Source organism: Macrotis lagotis, chromosome 1 (assembly GCF_037893015.1).
Source record: "Macrotis lagotis isolate mMagLag1 chromosome 1, bilby.v1.9.chrom.fasta, whole genome shotgun sequence".
NCBI lineage: Eukaryota > Metazoa > Chordata > Mammalia > Peramelemorphia > Peramelidae > Macrotis > Macrotis lagotis.
This window is the reverse complement of record NC_133658.1, coordinates 159,724,064-159,744,324: the sequence shown is the minus strand read 5'-3', so window position 1 is coordinate 159,744,324 and position 20,261 is coordinate 159,724,064. Positions and strand designations below refer to the sequence as shown.

At 35.0% G+C, this 20,261-nt stretch overlaps 1 long non-coding RNA gene across 36 annotated transcripts in view; it reads left to right on the top strand.

Moving 5' to 3' along the window:
• Window positions 1-20,261, top strand: part of LOC141504332 (uncharacterized) — a 1,263,877-nt gene that overhangs the window by 209,902 nt on the left and 1,033,714 nt on the right. For 35 of the 36 annotated variants that reach the window (XR_012473290.1, XR_012473291.1, XR_012473318.1 and 32 more), the window contains one exon: window positions 820-1,024. The exons of the other annotated variant lie outside the window; for it this stretch is intronic. This is a non-coding gene — a long non-coding RNA (uncharacterized LOC141504332). The remainder of the gene's footprint in view (window positions 1-819; window positions 1,025-20,261) is intronic. 36 annotated transcript variants of the gene reach the window in all.

Sequence of the window (20,261 nt, the reverse complement as noted above, 5' to 3'; positions counted from 1 at the left end):
AGATAGTAAGAGAGATGGAGCAGGAGGCTTCCTTTGGTAGAATAATAGGGAAGGAATCTAGCACTTACAGTGCTGCTTTTTATCTACTAGGATGAATTAGATTCAGGGAAAAAAAAAGATTGGTTGATTAACTGCAAACCCTATGGTTTTTACTGGAGGAGGCTAGTGTCAGAATGAAGGATCATGGGTTAAAATAATGTATGATATGAGTTAACTTCAGGAGGGAAATGTGGTCTATATTTGAGACAATATAATAATTAAAACAATAAAATATAAAATAGCATAAATTCCTATTTATGTTCACATATGATACACATACATTGATTTTGGAAAGTTGCAGGACTTTACCCCAAAAGAATGAATGGATGAAAAGCATTTATTAAGTGTTTACAATGCATCAGACATTGCTGCCAGATATTGTGCCAATGACTGGTGGTACAAATGTAAAAAGCAAGATAGTTCTTACCTTCAAGGAGCTTAGATTCTAATAGGTGAAAAAGAATATCTACAAGAGAGTGGTGGCTAGAGTCAAGTGTTTGGACAGGGAAGTCTGAGGAATGGCAACTGCCAATGATTTGATTACTGTTTTCAGAGCCAGATGTGAGGAATATCTCTCAGATGAATGACATTGAGATAGCCAAAGAGTCAGGTTGGGTGAACCTGCTACCAGGGGAATGAATGGTCACTGATCAGAGTCTTTGGGCTCCCACAATGGAAAACTGAGTGACCTTATGGGGAGAAATTTGGAGTCTTGGGCAGCATGACATGGAGAACTGTATGAAGTACATTTTTCTTCTTTTTTTTGTCTTTTCTTTTTAGGGTATCACACTCAAGATTTTTAAAGGCATAGTTATAGTTTTGCAACTCAAAGTTTATTACCTTTTGGCACTTATGTCTTTGCTGGATGAACTTCAGATGAAGATTGAATGTGACCTATAGTTCAGAAGTTTATCAGTTTTGCTATCAGAAGAATTCCTATTTTTAGGCTATTACTATGTCTTGGCATATGCATGCCCATGTTATGGTAAGTGTTGCATTTTTTATTTAAAGTGATAATAATAATAATAATAATATGACATTATTAACAAGATTATCAGGCATAAAGTACTTAAATCTAATTGAAATCCACCAACAGGAAAGTATAATCCATGCTTTCATGCAGTATTCCAATTAGTTGACTTTTGGGAATTGTTTTTATACCTTATGGCTTTTTGTTTTAGATTGATATTATTGCTGTTATCGTTGTTATTTTCTAGTATATTTTGATATCTTTTTTTTAACCTGAAGCTTTTTAAAAGCAAAAAAGAAACTTTTCCAATGTGACATGTAAACACTAGCCTTTTTTCTCATAACCAGACTGCTACATCTCTCTGCCTGGATGCTGTTATCCTAATGGCATTTGTGGGGTGACTTTACTCTCAGAGGCTTAAAAACCCCACATATCATGAATGTTTACTAAGAGTATGCTATGTATTAGAAACTCTGCTAAGTTCTGGAGATACAACTAAAAAGGCAAAAGGCAGCATACAAATAAATAATGAAAAAACCTTCTATATCTAGGATAAATAGGAGATAATTAACAGAAAGAAGGCACTTGAACTAGGAGTTGGAGAAGACTTCTTAGGGTGAAATTTTATTCTGGACTTAAAGGGAGCCAGGGATATCAGTCGTTAGAGAGGTGGAGAAAAAAAATTCCAGGCATCTGGCAAGAGTTGGAGAGAATGTCTAGAGTGGACAGATGGACTGTCCTGTTGGTAAAATAGCTAGGAGATCAACGTCACTGAATCTAATTGTGTCTGAAGACTGGAAAGGTAGAGGGGGGTTAGGTTACAAAGGGTTTTCAATGCCAAACAGAGTATTTTGTATTTGTTTTTGGAGACTTTTAGAAGTCCCTGGAGTTTATTAAGTAGTTAAATGATCAGAGTTGTGCCTGGCATCCCAGTTCCATTTGCAGTTATTCCTTCCATATGGCCTGGGTCAGGTGTTCAATGCCCCTGCAATATGTAAAGTCTATGCAAAATGTAATAATCTTTGTGTATCATCTGTTGACTTTCATGTTTCTTTTGCAAACTTTAACTTTTTATTTTTTAATTTTAAAAAGGAAACTTCATATATACATGATATTAAAAGATAAAATAAAATACTGTACATATATTTTATGAATTTCTAAATTTCTAAAGTTTTTCTGGGTCATCTCCTGGCTTTTTGTGTATCATATGTGGCTTCCACAAAACTCTCCTCTACAAAGTTCCATTTAATTTCATTTTTGCTGATCCATGATATATTGAAATTGTGATGAAAAAAAGTCACAAAATGGAGGGAAATAATGTAATCATTTAATCTAGTGTGGCTTTTACAAAAGGTTATTTACTTCACATAGAAAAAGAATAAATGTGTAAGCACCCCCCCCACTGTTTTGATCTCTCTGGGGTAGTAGACTCAAAACTTAGATCAATTATTTTATGGTATCAATCCCAACAAGTTTAAATTTAAAGGCATTATTTCTGCCAAATGAAACCTTGTCTCAGCTACCAGTGAGCTGAAGTTCCAATTATACCCAAAGGTTGCTCCTATCTTTTTTGGTCATCATCATTGTTGCACTGGCTACAACATCATACCTGGATTCACAGCTTCTTCTGGCTTGCCCTTTTGGCCTTTGGAAACTTCCAAGTTTAGCCTTAAACTGATATTTATTTATTTACTCATTCATTCATTCATTCGTTTGTTCATTCATTCATTTATTTGATTATTTATTCATTCACTTATTCATTTGCTTACTTATTTGTTTACTCATTCATCTATTTATTTATTTGTTTATTTATTCATTCATTCATCCATTTATTTATTTATTTACTTGTTTAGCTATCTATTTATTTATTTTAAAGATTTTATTTATTTTGAGTTACAAATTTTCCCCTAATCTTACTTCCCTCCCCCTCAGAAGGCAATTTGTCAATCTTTACATTGTTTTCATGGCAGACATTGATCCAAATTGAATGTGATGTGAGAGAAATCATATCCTTAAGGAAGAAACATAAAGTATAAGAGATAGCAGGATCAGACAATAAGATAGCAGTTTTTTTTCCCCTAAATTTAAGGTAATATTACTCTTTTAACTTAGAAAAGAAAATGGGGATTAAAAAAAGTCCATGAACTGAGACTTATTTCTTAAGACTTCATGGTCTTGGAAGAGAGAGGACACTAAAGCTTTTCTCCTTCTAACAGGATGTCTTCCTAGGGGGCCATCTGAGCCACCATGAAGCCAACATGGGAAATGGCTCTTATTGAAAGGCCATTTTGAATGCCCTCAAAACTAATTAAAGGGCCTCCTCTTTAGATTAGACGAGTAGAACCACTTACAGAATGTTCACACATCATCATAGCTATCCTGAGAGCTGATTCCAAGCTTCTCCTTATGGTCAAGTCAGATGGTGATGGTGGAAGTAGAGCCTTTGCATGTGCCAGATCCTAGTTATACCAAAAATGAGAATATATATGACCTATGATTCCGAATCAACTCTGGTTTCTCTAGAGAACTGTCCCCCTCCTTGGTTTATTTGTTCTTACCCAATTTCTCAATGGGAATCTCTGAATAGATACTGTACCTAAGGTTTCTAAAGATATGCGAAAAAAGATGCTCAGCTCATGTGCCTGTATCCAACCAAAAAGATAGTTCAGATCATCTCCTTCATTAGATTGTGAGTTTCCTGAGGGCACAGACAATCTCTTATCTCTCTTGGTATCCTCAGTGCTTGCACATTGCCTGGAACACTGTAGGAATTTAATTAATGCTTATTAACTGACAAATATAAGTCTCAAAAAAATTCAGAGCAATATAAAAGAATTATAGCATTTTGTAAGTAGTTGGTTGGAGTCTTTCTTTCTCTCTGGTGAATCTCACCTTCCCCCAGGGACCTAAACAATTCTTCAAACTCACTGTACTATAATTCTGATTTCCCCCAAAAAAGAAAATCTTGAGATTGTGAGTCATTCTCCCTAGTCCCTAGCACCCCTGGGTAATGAGATGTCCTTGAGACTTGGGATACTATGTACGATTGCTTGCTTCTCAGTCTCTGCTTGGAATTCTCAAGTTATTTTAACTGATAATGGAAAGGAGCTGTCAAATTTTCTCTTTGCTTCTTGTATCTTTTCTTGGAAGCATAATAGGATGCAGATGAATTGAAAAGAAGGGATTCTGGATTGCAGTTAATCTTTTAATTTTATGAAAATCCAATTCATGTGTGAAGGTGACTGTTTTATATGACTTTGCAGATGACTGTAGACCTAGCATATTGACAGCACTTACACTATTAAGGAATATAACAAACAGGATAGAATGTTCTCTATATTCCCCTCCTCACTAAATCACCTTACATATATTTCATATTTATTTTTATGTATATGTATTTATTCTTCTTTAGGACTGATCTCCATGAGGAAGATACTGTTTTGTTTTTGCCTTTGTGTCTAATATTCAGAAAATGCTTAATAAATGTTTATTAATTGACATTTATGTATCTGTATATATTTGCATATCATAAGCAACATATATTTACATAATTTTATCCACTACCTAATACCAACATCTTTTTTTTTGTTTTATTTTTGTTTTTTTGTTTTTTGCAAGGCAAATGGGGTTAAGTGACTTGCCAAAGGCCACACAGCTAAGTAATTATTAAGTATCTGAGGCCAGATTTGAACTCAGGTACTCCTGACTCCAGGGCCGGTGCTCTAGCTGCCCTAATTCTTTTTTTTTAATTAAAAAACATTTTTTTTTAGAGCCATGAAGTTCCTCTCTCCAAAAACTTGATGGTCACTTTCCCACTGCCTCTTTATTGATGGTTCAAGTTGTTCTGGGGAAAGGAGCCTTCAGTGACTGTTACCTTTTAGTTTGAGGAGACTCTGTCTCTGTCTTTTCGTGGCTGCCATCTCTGGGAGTGGAATGAGGACTGGTGGGGAAAGGGAAACCATATTAATACCCAGGCTTCACCCACAAGTCTATCTGCAGGTTTCTGACTAATGCACAATTCTTTTTAGATCCTGTTTCCAACTGCTGGCAGATTTTAAAAATTCCTTTTTATAGATGTAAAACCTATACCTGAAATCAAGTACATAACTCAAATCTATAGTAGCCTGATCTAATAAAATCATCCCCAATCAGTAATACCAAGACTCAGGCAATGGGGATCGAGGAGACAACTCAAGACAGTGGAATGCAACCTTTAATCTGGTTATCTATTGCCATAATCTCCTAACCATCCCTTTGCCAACTATCCTCTATCCATTTTCCTGAGGTATCTTCCTAATGAACTTTTTTTAGTTTTTTTTTTTTTTTTTAGTTTTTGCAAGGCAATGGGATTAAGTGAATTGCCCAAGGCCACACAGCTAGGTAGGTAATTATTAAGTGTCTGAGGCTGGATTTGAACTCAGGTACTCCTGACTCCAAGGCCAGTGTTCGATCCACTGCACCCTAATGAACTTTCAAGATTTTTCTGTTCCTCCTCTTCTTAAAAATTTTCAGTAGTTCCTCACTGCCTAATAAAGAAATGTAAAATACCCATCTCAATCCTCTGACATATGCTTCTTTCTACTACTTTTTACTTTCTTTTATGTCACATCTATTCCATTCAAACTTTACTTTGCATCTTATACTCTGCTACCTTTTTGTCTTTGCTCACATCAATTCCTGCACTTAAAATAATGGACAGATTACACTCCCCATCCTGATTATATGTTGAAGTGACTCTGTTTTTCAAGGTCTAAATAGTATTCCATCTCTTCCATGAAGTCTTATTCAAGCCTCTCCTCAGTGTGAAAGTGATCTCTCCCTCCTACTAGATTTCTACCTTATATCAGAGCTATTTGGGAACCTGTCAGTCCTGCCCCTGCCAGCTACAAAGCTGAGAGGCAGAGGTTTTATAACTTTTGCATCATTATTTCCCATAATCTTGAACCTAGCACCTTTAAGATGGAGAATTTTAAATTTAATTTTTAAAAAATTTTCTCTCAGTGTCCACTATTAGTGGAGTGGTGGTGATATAAAAGTAGGAATAGATTTTTGATACATTTGGGAAATGAATAATAGCAAGCATTTAGGCAGTATTTTTAGGTTTACAATGAAATTTTCAAGTATCTTATTTCATCCTCACAATGACCCTGGATTTTAGTAGCTCTTATTATCCCCATTTTACATACAAAGAAACTATGGCCAAAAAAAAAAAAAGACTAGGTGATTTGCTCAGGATCACATAACTAAAGTCAGTTTGGAGGCCAATTTGAATTCTAGGCAAATAGAATTTAGTTCACTTTCCCTCTTTTTGCAATTATAATAAATAAATTAATAATATAGAAAAATAAAAACAACCCACATTTATATGGTGATTTAAGGTTTATGAAATATTAAGTAAATAAGAATGGCTCAAATTAATAGAGTTTTTTAATATCTTTAAAACATTTTGCATGCACTGCTTTGTTTGATTTTCTTATACCCTTGGGAGGATCTAATTTTCATTGAATTAGAGCTGAAAAGAAGTTTAAAAGTAATTGAGTCAAACCCCTTCATTTTTTAATAAATGAGAAAACTGTGGATTAGTGACATTATGATTTTTCAGGATCAAATACCTGTGAGGTCTGAATCCAAGTCTTCCTAATTTCGTAGTCAATATTTCATCTACTATGCCACACTGCCACGAATAGAAAATTATTTTTCTTCTTTGACTTGATTATTACTTATGCTTCAAAATGATGTTTCTGACCTAAAATGAGCTATTGTCCTAGTATAGACAAGATATAGGGAAATATACATCTTAAGGGACTTTAAGGATTAAGAGTCCCTCCTAGGTTCAATGTTCCACAAAACTTTTTCTCTAAAACACAGAAAATTCTAAACTGGCTATGAAGCATACCTACCTGGTATGTCCATACCTGCAAAATATGTGTTAGTGTAAATATATGGAGAATACTTCTCTTCACAAGGAGAGGGAATATACTTTAGCAAGAAAATGAAGTAGGAAATAAAAGACTAAAGGAAAGTTAAAAAAGCATTGAACGAGGTAATTGAACCAACAGAGACATTCTATCATAGGTGTGAAGGCTCCATTAGCAGGTAGGAGCAAGGAAAAAATTGAGAAGGAGAGAATTAACTAGATATATGGGCAGAGTGGTCCTGTAGAGAGGAAAAGTCAGAGCTTGGACATAAGGCTCTATTTGGGACATTGAGTTGAGGCAGTAGTGATGTGGTGGTTTATAGACATATTGGCTAGAGAAGTTCATCATCATAAAAACATTTCTATGATAAAATCAATTGAATAGCAGTGAATTTTCTTTATTGTATTTTATGTACAATGCTAATTTCAAAAATTTTAGAGAACTACCCACATATTTGTTCTACCAATAGAGATACAAAGAAGTCACTGAGATAATTAGGAAGAATTATGATGTATTGGAACCTGGTTTTCAGTCCTATCTTGGAAACCTATTTGACAAATGACTTACACTCTCAGTATCTATAGACAACTCTCTAAAACTCTTAAGTTGAAGAAACGATTTAGGTCTCTATTGGTGGAGAGAATTTCCTCCTGCAATAAAACTACAGGTCTAGACTCTACTTCTCTCTTAAATCTAGAGAGCAAAGATATATTTGAAGAAATAAAGTAGGAAACCTTCATTGTTGAAGAAGACCCTGATATCAGGGAGGTGATGCCATGATAAACATATAAATTGAATTTGAGTAAGGGGGACCTTTGCTAAGTAACTTGCCCCACTTTCTTTTCTGGAGCCATCTGGGTGCAATGGCCAGAAAGGAATTGGAATGATAAGAGATGCACCTGGATATGAGGTAATCAAAGTTAAGTGATTTGCCCAAGATTACATAAACTAGTAAGTGTTAAGAGTCTGAGGCTGAATTTGAGCTCCATCCTTCTGACTACATGGACAGTGCTCTATCCACTGAGCCACTTAGTTGTCTTTTTCTGTATTAAGTTAATGACTAATGGAAAGGATGGGATAGCATCTATATGCTGGAAAGGTCTAAACAAGGAGAGAGAGAGAAATTCTACACTGTGGTCTCTAAAGATAAAGGGTGATGGGATGAAAGGAAAGAAAGAAAAACAAACAAACAAACAAAACAATAAGTAGCAAAAACACAATCTACTGTTAACGAAAGAGCATGATTTGTTGAATGGTTTGTTAGAAAAAAATTTTATGGGGATGAGATCATTTGGGTAATATGAAACTAGATTGAATAGATTTGTGTGTGTTTTTTAATAGAGAGAATGCTGAATTGATGTACACTGGATTAAATTAATTGTTCTTTCCCCCATTTTGTGCTTTATCTGTGGAGCAAACAGTATGTGATAGAGACATCAGAATGCAGAGGGCTAGCCTTGAAATGCCTATGAATGATCTCTGAGCTATTTCTGGAATGTTAAAAACAAAACTCACAAATCAGAGGAAATGAGGAATTTTTAACAAATAGTTGAGGTTACAGTAAGAAGAATATCCTGAAGATATAGTAGAAGCAAGTAGAATTAATAAATGGAAAGCAAAAAGCATGTTTAAAAATAAGCATTCACAAAATGCCTAAATATGGGAAGAAACTATGCTTCCCTTAGTGTGGGGAAACTCTTAGTATAGAAACTTCTTCCAGGAATACAGCTTATAGACAGCTCATCTAATATTTAGTGAGTAAGTCCTAGGGAATTATTAGCCAAGATAAACAGAACCACATAGCCATTGAGAGTCATAAGAACTTTCAAATGTCAGAGATGGGTTTTTAGAAACTATTCACTATGTGGGATGTCTTTCTATGTAGTAGGGCACAAGTAAGTGAATACAAAGTTATGGAAGAGGATAGATACTACCACTACCACTACCACCATCATCACTACTATTATCACTATTACAACTACTACTACTACTACTACTACTACTACTACTACTACTACTACTACTACTACTACTACTACTACATGTTTATGTAACACTTTAAAATTTACAAAACTATTTATATGTTATTCCACTTTTAATACTTACAACAGCATTTATGAGCCAGGTGCTGTTACTATTCTTTTTTTTTTTTGGCAAGGCAGATGGGGTTAAGTGACTTGCCCAAGGCCACACAGCTAGATAATTATTAAGTGTCTGAGACCGGATTTGAACCCAGGTACTCCTGACTCCAGGGCTGGTTCTTTATCCACTGCACCACCTAGCTATCCATGCTGTTACTATTCTTAATGAGGACATTGACCCTAAGAGAGGTTAAGTGACTTGGCCAGGGTCATATGACTGATGCAGGATTTAAACTTGTCTTCCCAATTCCAAGTCCAAAACTCTTGTCACCCTGTGTTATAAGAGATTACTAACAACAGGGGTATAAGTTGGCCAGTCATCATTCAACAAACATATATTAAATAAACTATATGCCACATACTGATAAATGCTGTGGATACAAAGTAAAATTTAAAGCATTCCTGCCTTCAAAGAGAATATATAAAATTCTATTATTAGGACAAGGAGGGGTAGAAAGAGTACTATTATTGTTCAGTCATTTTCAATCATGTATGACTCTTTGTGTGAACCCATTGGGGATTTTCCTGCAAAGATACTGGAGTGGTTTGTTATTTTATTTTCCAATTCATTTGACAGATGAGGAAACTGAGGCAAATAGAGACTTTTCCAGGGTTATATAAGCTAATTTGTCTTCCTGAGTCCAAGTTCAGCATTTTATCCTTTATGCTATCCGTCTATTATAATTTGTATATAGATGAGTAAATACAAGGTAATTGAAGAAGGAATGAATAGAAACAAGTAGGTCAGTGGTCAATTTGTTAACTTTCATTAAGCATAGGCAATAAACTAGACACTAAACTAAGTGCTAGGGAGACAAAGACAAAATAAATAAATTTCCATTAAGGAAATTTGGAAGTTCTTCAAGATCTGAACAAGGAGCATACCTTATGAATTTGTTCCCATGCAAAACCATTATTTAAATAATCATCATTTATAGTTATACTGTAATTATAAAGTAAATCACCTTTGTGAGAGTGAATATTTTTCAAAATATACTAAAGTATATAACCAAGCCTCTGACTTGAATGATTGTGAGCAATCTTCTCTACTAAGCAAGATGTTAGTAGACAACCAGAAAGTTCTAGATTGGGGAATTTATTATCACTAAGAGCTAAAGGGAGTATTTGAGAAAGGCAGCTAGAAAAATATAATTTAGGAACTTATAACATGGGGTTAAGAGAGGTCATTCTGAATTGTCCATCTGGAATTCTTTGAAGACTATTTACTAGGGAGATAAAAATACGTAGATTTTCTTTTAGCTGATTAGAGATTTTTGATAAAACAGTGGTTAAGAAGAATGAACAAGAGAAGAAAAATGGATAAAAGATGAAGAATTAGAATAAGAAAGGGGATACCTTTTTTGGAATTATTTTGGAAGCTTGGAAAGTGAATAATGAGCAAGTTGTCCCAGTCTTTGGATTACTTCTGTTACATGGAGTGCTAAAACAAGAGTTCTGAATTTATAGCCTACATTAAAATAGAGGCAGAGAAGACAGTGAAGAGAGGAAAAAATTAGGAAGATTCTAAATGATTTGGACTGTTCAGACATTTGGGTCCATGGTTGGCAAAAGTAATTCTGGGTGGACACATTTAAGTAATTACTTTGGTATCATGGGAATCTGGGAGTATGTACTCACTAGAATAGTCATTCAACATATTACTCAAGGAAAGAATTTGGAGGTCAGCGTGGAAAATTCATTGAAACTACTAGTTCTGGATAGAGATGTAGTGAAAAATTAAAATAATGGAAATCAAGACTTCATATGTGAAACTGAAATATTGGCTCCCTTTGGTATATAGTGAATGAAGTCATGCTTCCTTTTCTCTGGGAAGTCGAACCTTAGCTTAGGAGAAGAACAAGGTTTAGGGCAGCAAAGAAAAGAATTTTCTCAAGTCTTAGGAAAAGTAGAATTAGGTAAGATAAGCAGTACAGCTAGATGGTGCAGGAAGTTGAATAATGGGCCTGAAATTAGGTACTTTTTTCTCAGTTCAAATCTGGTCTCAGGCATTTATTTGCTAGTTGTGTGACCCTGGGCAAGTAACTTAACCCTGTTTTCCTCAATTTCCTCATCCATCAAATGAGAGTCAGATACGACTGGCATTATTGAACAAGATAAGCATTAAAGTAATGGAAAGATCACTTTCTCTGGAATCAGGAGGATCTGGGTTTGAGTCTTGGTCCCTCTGTGACCATGGGCTAGTCTTCTATTCAGTCTTCACTTTTCACAATTGTATAATGACGGATTTAGAGTAGATGATTTCTTGAAGGTCCCTTTCAGCTCTAAATACTGTAATTTTCTATTTTGTACTAATCCTTCATTAAAAAAATAGAATTGTTTAGACACTTTCAATTGGGGACCTTAACACCAGCAAGGTGTCCCTAAGTAAGTAAATCACCAAAAAATTTAGTAGATAGACATATGGTGGCACTAGAGAAAATGGATTGGAAAGTTTAGCTCTTTTGGTAGCAAAATAACAGACTCTAATTGCCCATGGAAACAACCATTGGTTGAGGTGACTACCACTGTTGGAATAGGAGATTTGGGGAAAATTTTTTATATGAGTTCTAATAAACATCTGGAATAAATTATCAAGAGAGGCAACTACAGCAAACATAAATTATTTCAAGAGAAACCTCGAGGTTTTCTCAGAGAAAGTGATGATGGAGTGGGATGGTGAAAAAGTAGGCAGGTGGGATTAAGATCAATCAAATAAGGCAGCTGTATGAACTGGATTTGTTCCTTGTTCTAGTATTTACATTCCCTTAACCCTCTGATGAGGGGTTTCTTTTGATCCTTACTTCCTGGCTGCTTTATGTGTTTGCCTTTACAACTTCTGACTATGGCAATGTTTCATATCCTAAGTGTTTGCCAGTTTTCCCCAGAAGTGTTTTAGCTGTAACTGGAACTAGGTGGGCAAAAAGATATCCAAATAATAATATATCCCTGTTTCTATTTGTTCTACTATTCTTCTTTTCTCTGTCAAATCATCCCTTCCTTATATTTTCTTTTTTTTCTTTAAGCAATTAATTGTGTTTTAGACTATAAGGAAATATAAATTAAAGAGATAAAATGTACTATTTTGGGGAAAAGAGCAACTGATTTTGCATTTTTTTTACTTAATTTATTTAAACAAATGTGTAAGTACCTACCATGTGCCCAGCAGTATGCTAGGTAACCACAAATCAAATGATCTTTGCCTTCAAGTGTCAGTTGTAACTTCTACGTAGACAAGAAAAATATAAATACCATGTAGATAAATGCTCTATGCTGTATGAAGTAATAGGTAGAAATGGAAGTCAACAAGAACTACATTAAAAGACTATCTCTGATACAGGCTGTCTATGTGATCCCTGGTAAATCATTTAAGCTGTGTCGTTGTCAATTTTTCACGATGATAATTCCCAGTTATTCTGATATGCATTGATAGAGAATTTATTCTCTAGGAGGTTGCTAAATCCACTAAATCATGAATTGGGACCATCACAAGAAGTTATTTCTTTATTCATTTATTCAGTCACTCATTCATTCATTCATTTGTTTGTTTATTCACTATTTATTTATTTGCAAGGCAGTGGGGTTAAGTCACTTGCCTAAGGTCACACAACTAGGTATTTATTAAGTGTCTGAGACTAGATTTGAACTCAGATCCTCCTGACTCCAGGCCAGTGCACCATCTAGCTGCCCCGAAATAATTTCTGGAAAGGAGGAGAGTGCAATAATAGTTGGGGAGATTAGGATGGGATTTTTGGAGGTAATCTTGAAGGAACCTAAAGTTTCTAAGAGGTAGAAGGGAGAAGGGAGAACAATCCAACCAGGGGGAATAGCTTGTGCAAAAACATGGCCATGGAAGGTAAAATGTTGTCTATGGAATAGCAAATAGACCAATTTATCTGCAACATAGAGTATATGATAAATAATCTATATTAATCAGTTTATCATCTAAGGGAGGAGGGAAGAGATGAAGGGAGAAAACTTGGAAGTCAAAATTTAAAAAAAAATGAATGTTAAAATTGTTTTTACATGTAATTGGAAATTTTAAAGTATTTTAAAAAATAAAAATGAGAAAGAGTAATGTGAAATCATTCCAGAAAAATAGCATGGAGCCTAATTGTGAATGTTTTTAAATGATAGAGAAATCATAGAATGTCAGGAATAGAAGGGGTCTCAGAGATAGTTCAGTTCTGTTCTAAAGTCTCTAGACTTTAATTTCCTCATTTATAACATAAGGGTGTTGGCATGAAAGGCCGTGATGGTCCTTTCTAGCTCTTGATCCTAGTTTCCCAGGAAACCTCCAATTTTTACACCAGAGAGCTATTAATTCTGTGACTTTAATTTAAGTATATGGGTACAAATAGGAATCTTCAAAGTTCCTTCCATGACAAAAGCAACTCTAACAACAGTTATATTAAACAAGATACATGTCTGGAATCAGTACTCTTTATTTCTTTGTCTTTCTGGGTCCTAGAAGGAAGAATTAAGAACAATAGTAGAAATTATAGGAGGAAGATTTTAGATTGAAATATTTCCTAACAATTAGAAATATCCCAGAGTGGAGTGGGATAGAAGATAGTGAAGACCTCATCCTTGGAGGTATTTGATAAGATGTTGAACGATTACTTTTTGGGGAGATTGTAGAGAGACTTCTGCTTAGCTGGCTCTTGATATGAATCATGATTCTATCATTACTTTTATGATTTTGGACAAAGTCACTTGATTCCTCTAAATTTCAATTTTCTCATCTTTGTAGAGTCGTCTTATTCCCTGTGCTTGCTTCAAATATTTAACTCACCTCTAGTCTTATTTAAAAAATCAGAAAGGCTAGATAGCTTTTGGTTCTATTTAAAAATCCAAATCCCCCATTTATAGGATTATAGTAAGTTTTCCAGTTCCTATGTCTTTTTCTTTTGCCATTTGGAGTAGCATATATTACTTCCTCTAGTGAGTAGATGTTGCAGTATAGTCTTGTGTGATTTTGACTGTGATTTTTTTTTTTTGCTTCTGAATTTTATTTTTTGGACTAATTTGCAGTATTTGACCTATAGTATCTAGATTTTTACTATGACATTCCTGAACACTTTAATTTATTTTTCATTTAAAGAAATGACTAATATGTTATTTTTATATTTTTTTTACCTCTAGTTCAAATAGATCTGGAAGATTTATTTTATAATTCATTAAGCTATGGTATCCAGATTTTTAATTTGTTTTCATTTAATGTTTCTTAAGTTACATCTCATTTTTTCCATAATAGATGATTTATTTTGTTCTATATTTGTTCTATATTTTCTTTTGCTTACTATATCACCTAACATGGATTCAATTATCATCTTGATGCAGATGATTCCCAGATCTATATATTGATTTCTAGTCTCTTTCCTGAGTTCCAATGTCACATCACTATCTATTAGACTTTTCAAATGGGATATCTCAGAAACAGCTTAAACAAACCTAAAATTCAGAGCTCATTTATACGTTTCTTGAAACCTTCCCTCTTCTCAACTTCCTAATTATCATTCCATCCTTCTAGACACCTAGGTTCACAATCTTGCTGTCATCTTTGATGCCTCACTTTCTCGTGTCACACATAGTCAATCAGTTGCTAAATATTTCTGTTTCTATTTCCACAGCAGTTCTTTCATCTATTCTCTTCTCTCTACTTACAGGTCTTAGTTCAGGCACTCTTCGCCTTTTACTTGCACTACTACTGACTTGGCTTGTTTTCCCTGCTCTGTTTCTCTCTATACCAATCCATCATCCACAAAGTTGCCAAGGTGATTTTTCTAAAAGCAGAGATATCACTGTGACATCTCATCTTACCACAAACTCCAGTGGCATTGTCGAAAGTTCCTAGAAAGCACTTCTTTTTTATCTCAGTCTCTTGTAATCAGGTATCACTGGATCTAGCTCTAAAGGCTTACTAGCAACTATTAAATTTATGTGAACATTTCCACTTCAGAAATCAGCAATTACTACAAATTAAGACTTGATGCATGCTTTTCGTGTTTGTCTAAACTTGAGAAAGTGTTAATTATGTAGATTAAACTTGAATGTATGTGCATTGATCTATCCATTGATAGATTTTTTTCCTGTATAACCTGATTGTAAAACATTTTCTAGCACTCCCCTTTACTGTTTTTTTAAACATTCCTTGAGCTCAGTAGAAGTGTAGAAGGCTTATGCAATGAAATTATCATCAGACTGGAGGCTTGGGGATCTGTGAACTAGTGATAATAATAATAATGATAATAATAATAATAAAAATTAATAATAAAAGTAATAATTATAATAATAGAATTTATTTTAATTTTTTTTGTAAGGCAAATGGGGTTAAGTGGCTTGCCTAAGGCCACACAAGCTAGGTAATTATTAAGTGTCTGAGGCCAGATTTGAGCCCAGGTACTCCTGACTCCAGGGCCGGTGCTTTATCCACTGCACCACCTAGCCGCCCCTATTTTAAATTTTTGAAGAGCTTTATTTTCTTTTTGATCTCAACAGAATCTCATAATACCCCTGCTTCTAATCTCTGATTTCCTTATTTGCAACTTTGCTCAAGTAATACTTTCTTCATGAATTCTTTTTTGATTTCCCAAATACTAGAGCCTCCTTTCTAAGATTAATCACCTTAAATATATTTATTTTATATGTGTGTTATATATTAGAATGCAAGTTCCTCGAGGGTAGGGATTATTCACTTTTGACATTGTAGCCCTAACATTTAGCACAGAGCCTCAAATAGAGAAGGTATTTAATAAATGCACTAATTGATTGTTCTAATTTTTTTTTTAAGTATTTTCATTTGGTTCCATTTCTTGGTACCTTCATGGAATCAATAAGGACATTTGTTCCTTTTTTATTTTTCAAGCTGTCCACTATTTGAGATTTTATATTTTCTCATCTAAATATTTATTATTCTTTCTTTTTTTTTTTAGAGTTTTTTTTTTTTTGCAAGGCAAATGGGGTTAAGTGGCTTGCCCAAGGCCACACAGCTAGGTAATTATCAAGTGTCTGAGACCAGATTTAAACCAAGGTACTCCTGACTCCAGGGCTGGTGCTTTATCCACTGTGCCACCTAGCTGCCCCTTATTTATTATTTCAAAAAAATTTTTCGTGCATGTTAATTTCATTTCTTTAATCTCTTGCTTCAATGCATTCATCCACTCTTAGAGTCCTTGTGGCCAAGATGTTCTTTTTTTCCCTCTATGGATGCAAGGGCTGGAACCAAAACACTCCCTCTGTTGCAATCCCTGGCTTCTGTTTTTGTTTTCTGGTGGCCCAAATTGGGTGCTGGCTTTGGCTCATTTTCTATCTCCTTCTTGCATAACTGCCCTCGAGAAGTAGTCTCCATCTTTCACTGTGGCCCTGACCAGATGTCTGAGATTATGCTGATTTTGGACCCTCCCAGGGACTTCTGGTGGGTTGTTTACATGCTTTACTGTTGTCTCCTTTGTAAGCAGTCAGACACCAAAAATTGGCCCCGTCTTCTGTTATGGCTAGCTTCGGGGACTTTCATAATGATTGGCCCCATCTTTTAAAATTATCTTTTTTTTTTAAAGAACAAATCTTTATTTGTTCTTCCTTTAAATACTTCTCATTGGGGAAAATTCTTTATCAAATTATCAATTATCTTTATCAAATCCACAAAACATATTTCTTCATTGACTTTGTACCAAAAACCATGTGTCTTAACGTAACCCTTACCCAAATCTATCCCTTCTCTGTCAGGAGATGGGTTGCAAGCTCATCTTTAATCTTTGGAATCATAGCTGGGCATTGTTTTGATCAGAGTTCTTAATCTTTCAAGTTGTTATTACATATTAGTTCTTTTGGTTTTGCTTAATTCACCATGCCTCATTTCATACAAGTAATTTCAAGTTTCTCTAATCCCCTCTTATTTCTTTTAGTATAACAATATTCTTTATACTTGTTTAGCCATTCCTTAATTTATGGATATCCTCCTCAGTTTCTGCTCTTGCCTACTACAAAAATTTATCAGCTATAAATTTTTTGTTGACAAGTCATTTGTATGACTCCATTGGTTTGTGTTGGGGAGCTATTTGTTTCCCCTTGTGCAAACTTGCCATAGCCAGATAAGATCCAGATAAGGTCCATCAGATATATCCATGAATGGAATCTGCAGGCAGAGAAGAAGGTGGAGCAGTAAGGGAATAGTAAGGAAGAAATATGAAGGAACAAAAGGAGACAGAATGAATAATCATAGAGAAAGAAAGAAAAGCAGTATAGTAATGTCATAGAATCCAAAGAAGAAAAGAGTACCATGAATTGGAGGGTTAACAGTGTCACAGGCCTGGAGACTAAGAAGAAAAATTGGATTTGGTAATTTGAAGAACACCTATTATCTTGGAAAGACCAATTTAATTCTTGCAGTAGTCCTGGAAGCCAGATTATAGGAGAAGGAAAAATGAGGAGTGAGAAGGTAGATGAGAAAATATAAAATACTCTTTTCATACTTTTGGTAGTGAAAGCAAGGAGATAGAGGGGTAAAAATCATACTAATAAAAATAATTCATAAAGTCTTGACAATGCTTTTAACACTACAAATGGTGCTCTATCATATAGTCATAATATTCCAGCTACATATAATGAACAGTTTTCAAAACAGAGAGATCTAGCAAGAGATATCAAAATCAAGTGGGAACAGGATGACTTACATTTCATCCCTCTTGTTCTGTCTGAGATTTTTTTCAGTAAGCTTACAGAGAATAAACTTGCAACATATTTAATTCAGTTCTAGAAATCAATACCTTTATTCACTTTTGTAATATTTCATAGGACACTGATTTTTATAAAATTAAATCAGGATAGTGCCTACTTGTCCTTGGACTGTTTCTGTTGAAAACTCACTGAGAAAAACTAGAAGAATGAGATGTTTCATTCTCCTGTAGAATTAAAGTCTGTAGAGTATTGAATAGAGGGCAGAATAGTAACTCATCCCAGGATCATTTCTATTTAACTTAATGCTTAAAATGAGATACTAATAATAAACTCATCAACAAGCACTTCCTTCATATTAGGTATTATATTAACAATTAGTTATTAATTTAGTTGATTTAACTGTGTCCAACCCTTTGTGACTCCATTTGGGGTTATCTTGCCTAAGATATTAAAATAGTTTACTGGGGTGTACAGGTATCAGGGAAAACTAGAACCTCTGGTGTAAGGATTTGTTGAGTACTTCTCAGAGTTATTCATACACCTTTCATGTCTTTTTTCTCTTCTTTCTTTTTTTTTTTAAGGTTTTTGCAGGGCAATGGGGTTAAGTGGTTTGCCCAAGGCCACACAGCTAGGTAATTATTAAGTGTCTGAGGCTGAATTTGAACTCAGGTACTCCTGACTCCAGGGTCCGTGCTCTATCTTCTGTGACACCTAGCCGCCCCCACCTTTCATGTCTGTCACCCAACTCTCACCTGCAGCATCAAGAAGCTGTAGCATGGGTGGCAGCCACATCCTCATAAACTATTTCAGCAGTCAGACTAAACCAGACTGAAGGTAACCAATGGGTCTCAAACCTGTTGTTGAAGGGTGGCGTTTACCTCAAGCATGTGAAGATGTTCCCTGGTGGAATTGGTGGATGTGAACAATTTGTTTCATAAAAGGGGTGGAAGCAGGGGTGACTAGTTGGTGTAGTGGATAAAGCACTGGCCCTGGAGTCAGGAGTACCTGGGTCCAAATCCGGTCTTGGTCTTAGACACTTAATAATTACCTAGCTGTGTGGCCTTGGGCAAGCCACTTAACCCCATTTGTCTTGCAACAAACAAACAAACAAAAACAAACAAAGGCAGTGGAAGCAGGTGTTGCTCATACAGAGAAGATGCATTTGACACAGCTCATGCTTATCATTATCTAATGCTTAACAGAGTTCCTGTTAGACACTTACTAATTGATTTTTGAACTGCCCATGATCTTTCTGGGCTATATGGGATTTTGACTCTTCTTTGTTTCAATTTTGATTTTTATTTTTTGGAAAGATTTTATTTATTCTGAATTTTACAATTTTTCCCCTAATCTTGCTTCCCTCCCCCCGACCCCTACAGAAGGCATTCTGTTAGTCTTTACATTGTTTCCATGGTATACATTGATCTCAGTTGAATGTGATGAAAGAGAAATCATATTCTTAAGAAAGAAACATAAAGTATGAGATATAGCAGAATTATATAATAAGATAATATTTAAAAAAAATTAAAGATAATAGTCCTTGGTCTTTGTTCAAACTCCACACTTCTTTCTTCTTCTTTTTTTTTTTTGCAAGGCAAACGGGGTTAAATGGCTTGCCCAAGGCCACAGAGCTAGGTAATTATTAAGTGTCTGAGACTGGATTTGAACCCAGGTACTCCTGACTCCAGGGCCAGTGCTTTATCCACTACACCACCTAGCCGCCCCTCCATACTTTTTTCTCAGGATACAGATATCCCAAAAATGTGCCTGATTGTTGCCCTGTTGGTATGAGCAAGTTCATTAAGGTTGATCATCACTCCCATGTTGCTGTTAGGGTTTACAATGTTCTTCTGGTTCTACTCCTCTCACTCAGCATTAATTCATGCAAATCCTTCCAGGCTTCCCTGGAAATTTAGGTTTCTAATTGAGCAATTGTGTTCCATCACTAATTTATACCAAAGTTCATTAAGCCATTCCCCAATAGATGAACATTCACTCAATTTCCAATTCTTGGCTACCACAAACAGCTGTTATGAATACTTTTTTTACAGGTGATATTTTTACCCTTTATCATAATCTCTCCAGGGTATAGACCCAGTAGTGGTATTGCTGGGTCAAAAGTATGCACATTTTTGTTGCCCTTGGGGCATAATTCCAAATTGCTCTCCAGAAAGGTTGGATGAGTTTACATCTCCACCAGCAATGTATTAGTGTTCCAGATTTCCCACATCCCTTCCAACATTGATCATTGTCCTTTCCGGTCATATTGGCCAGTCTGAGAGGTGTTGGGTGGTGCTTCAGAGATTTTTTAATTTGCATTTCTCTAATAATTAATGATTTAGAGCAATTTTTCAAATGACTATAGATCACTTTGATTTCCTCATCTGTAAATTGCCTTTGCATATCCTGTGACCATTTGTCAATTGGGGAATGGCTAGTTTTTTCTTTTAAGTTGGATTCAGTTCTCTGTATATTTTAGAAATGGGTCCTTTGTCAGAACTACTAGTTGTAATTATT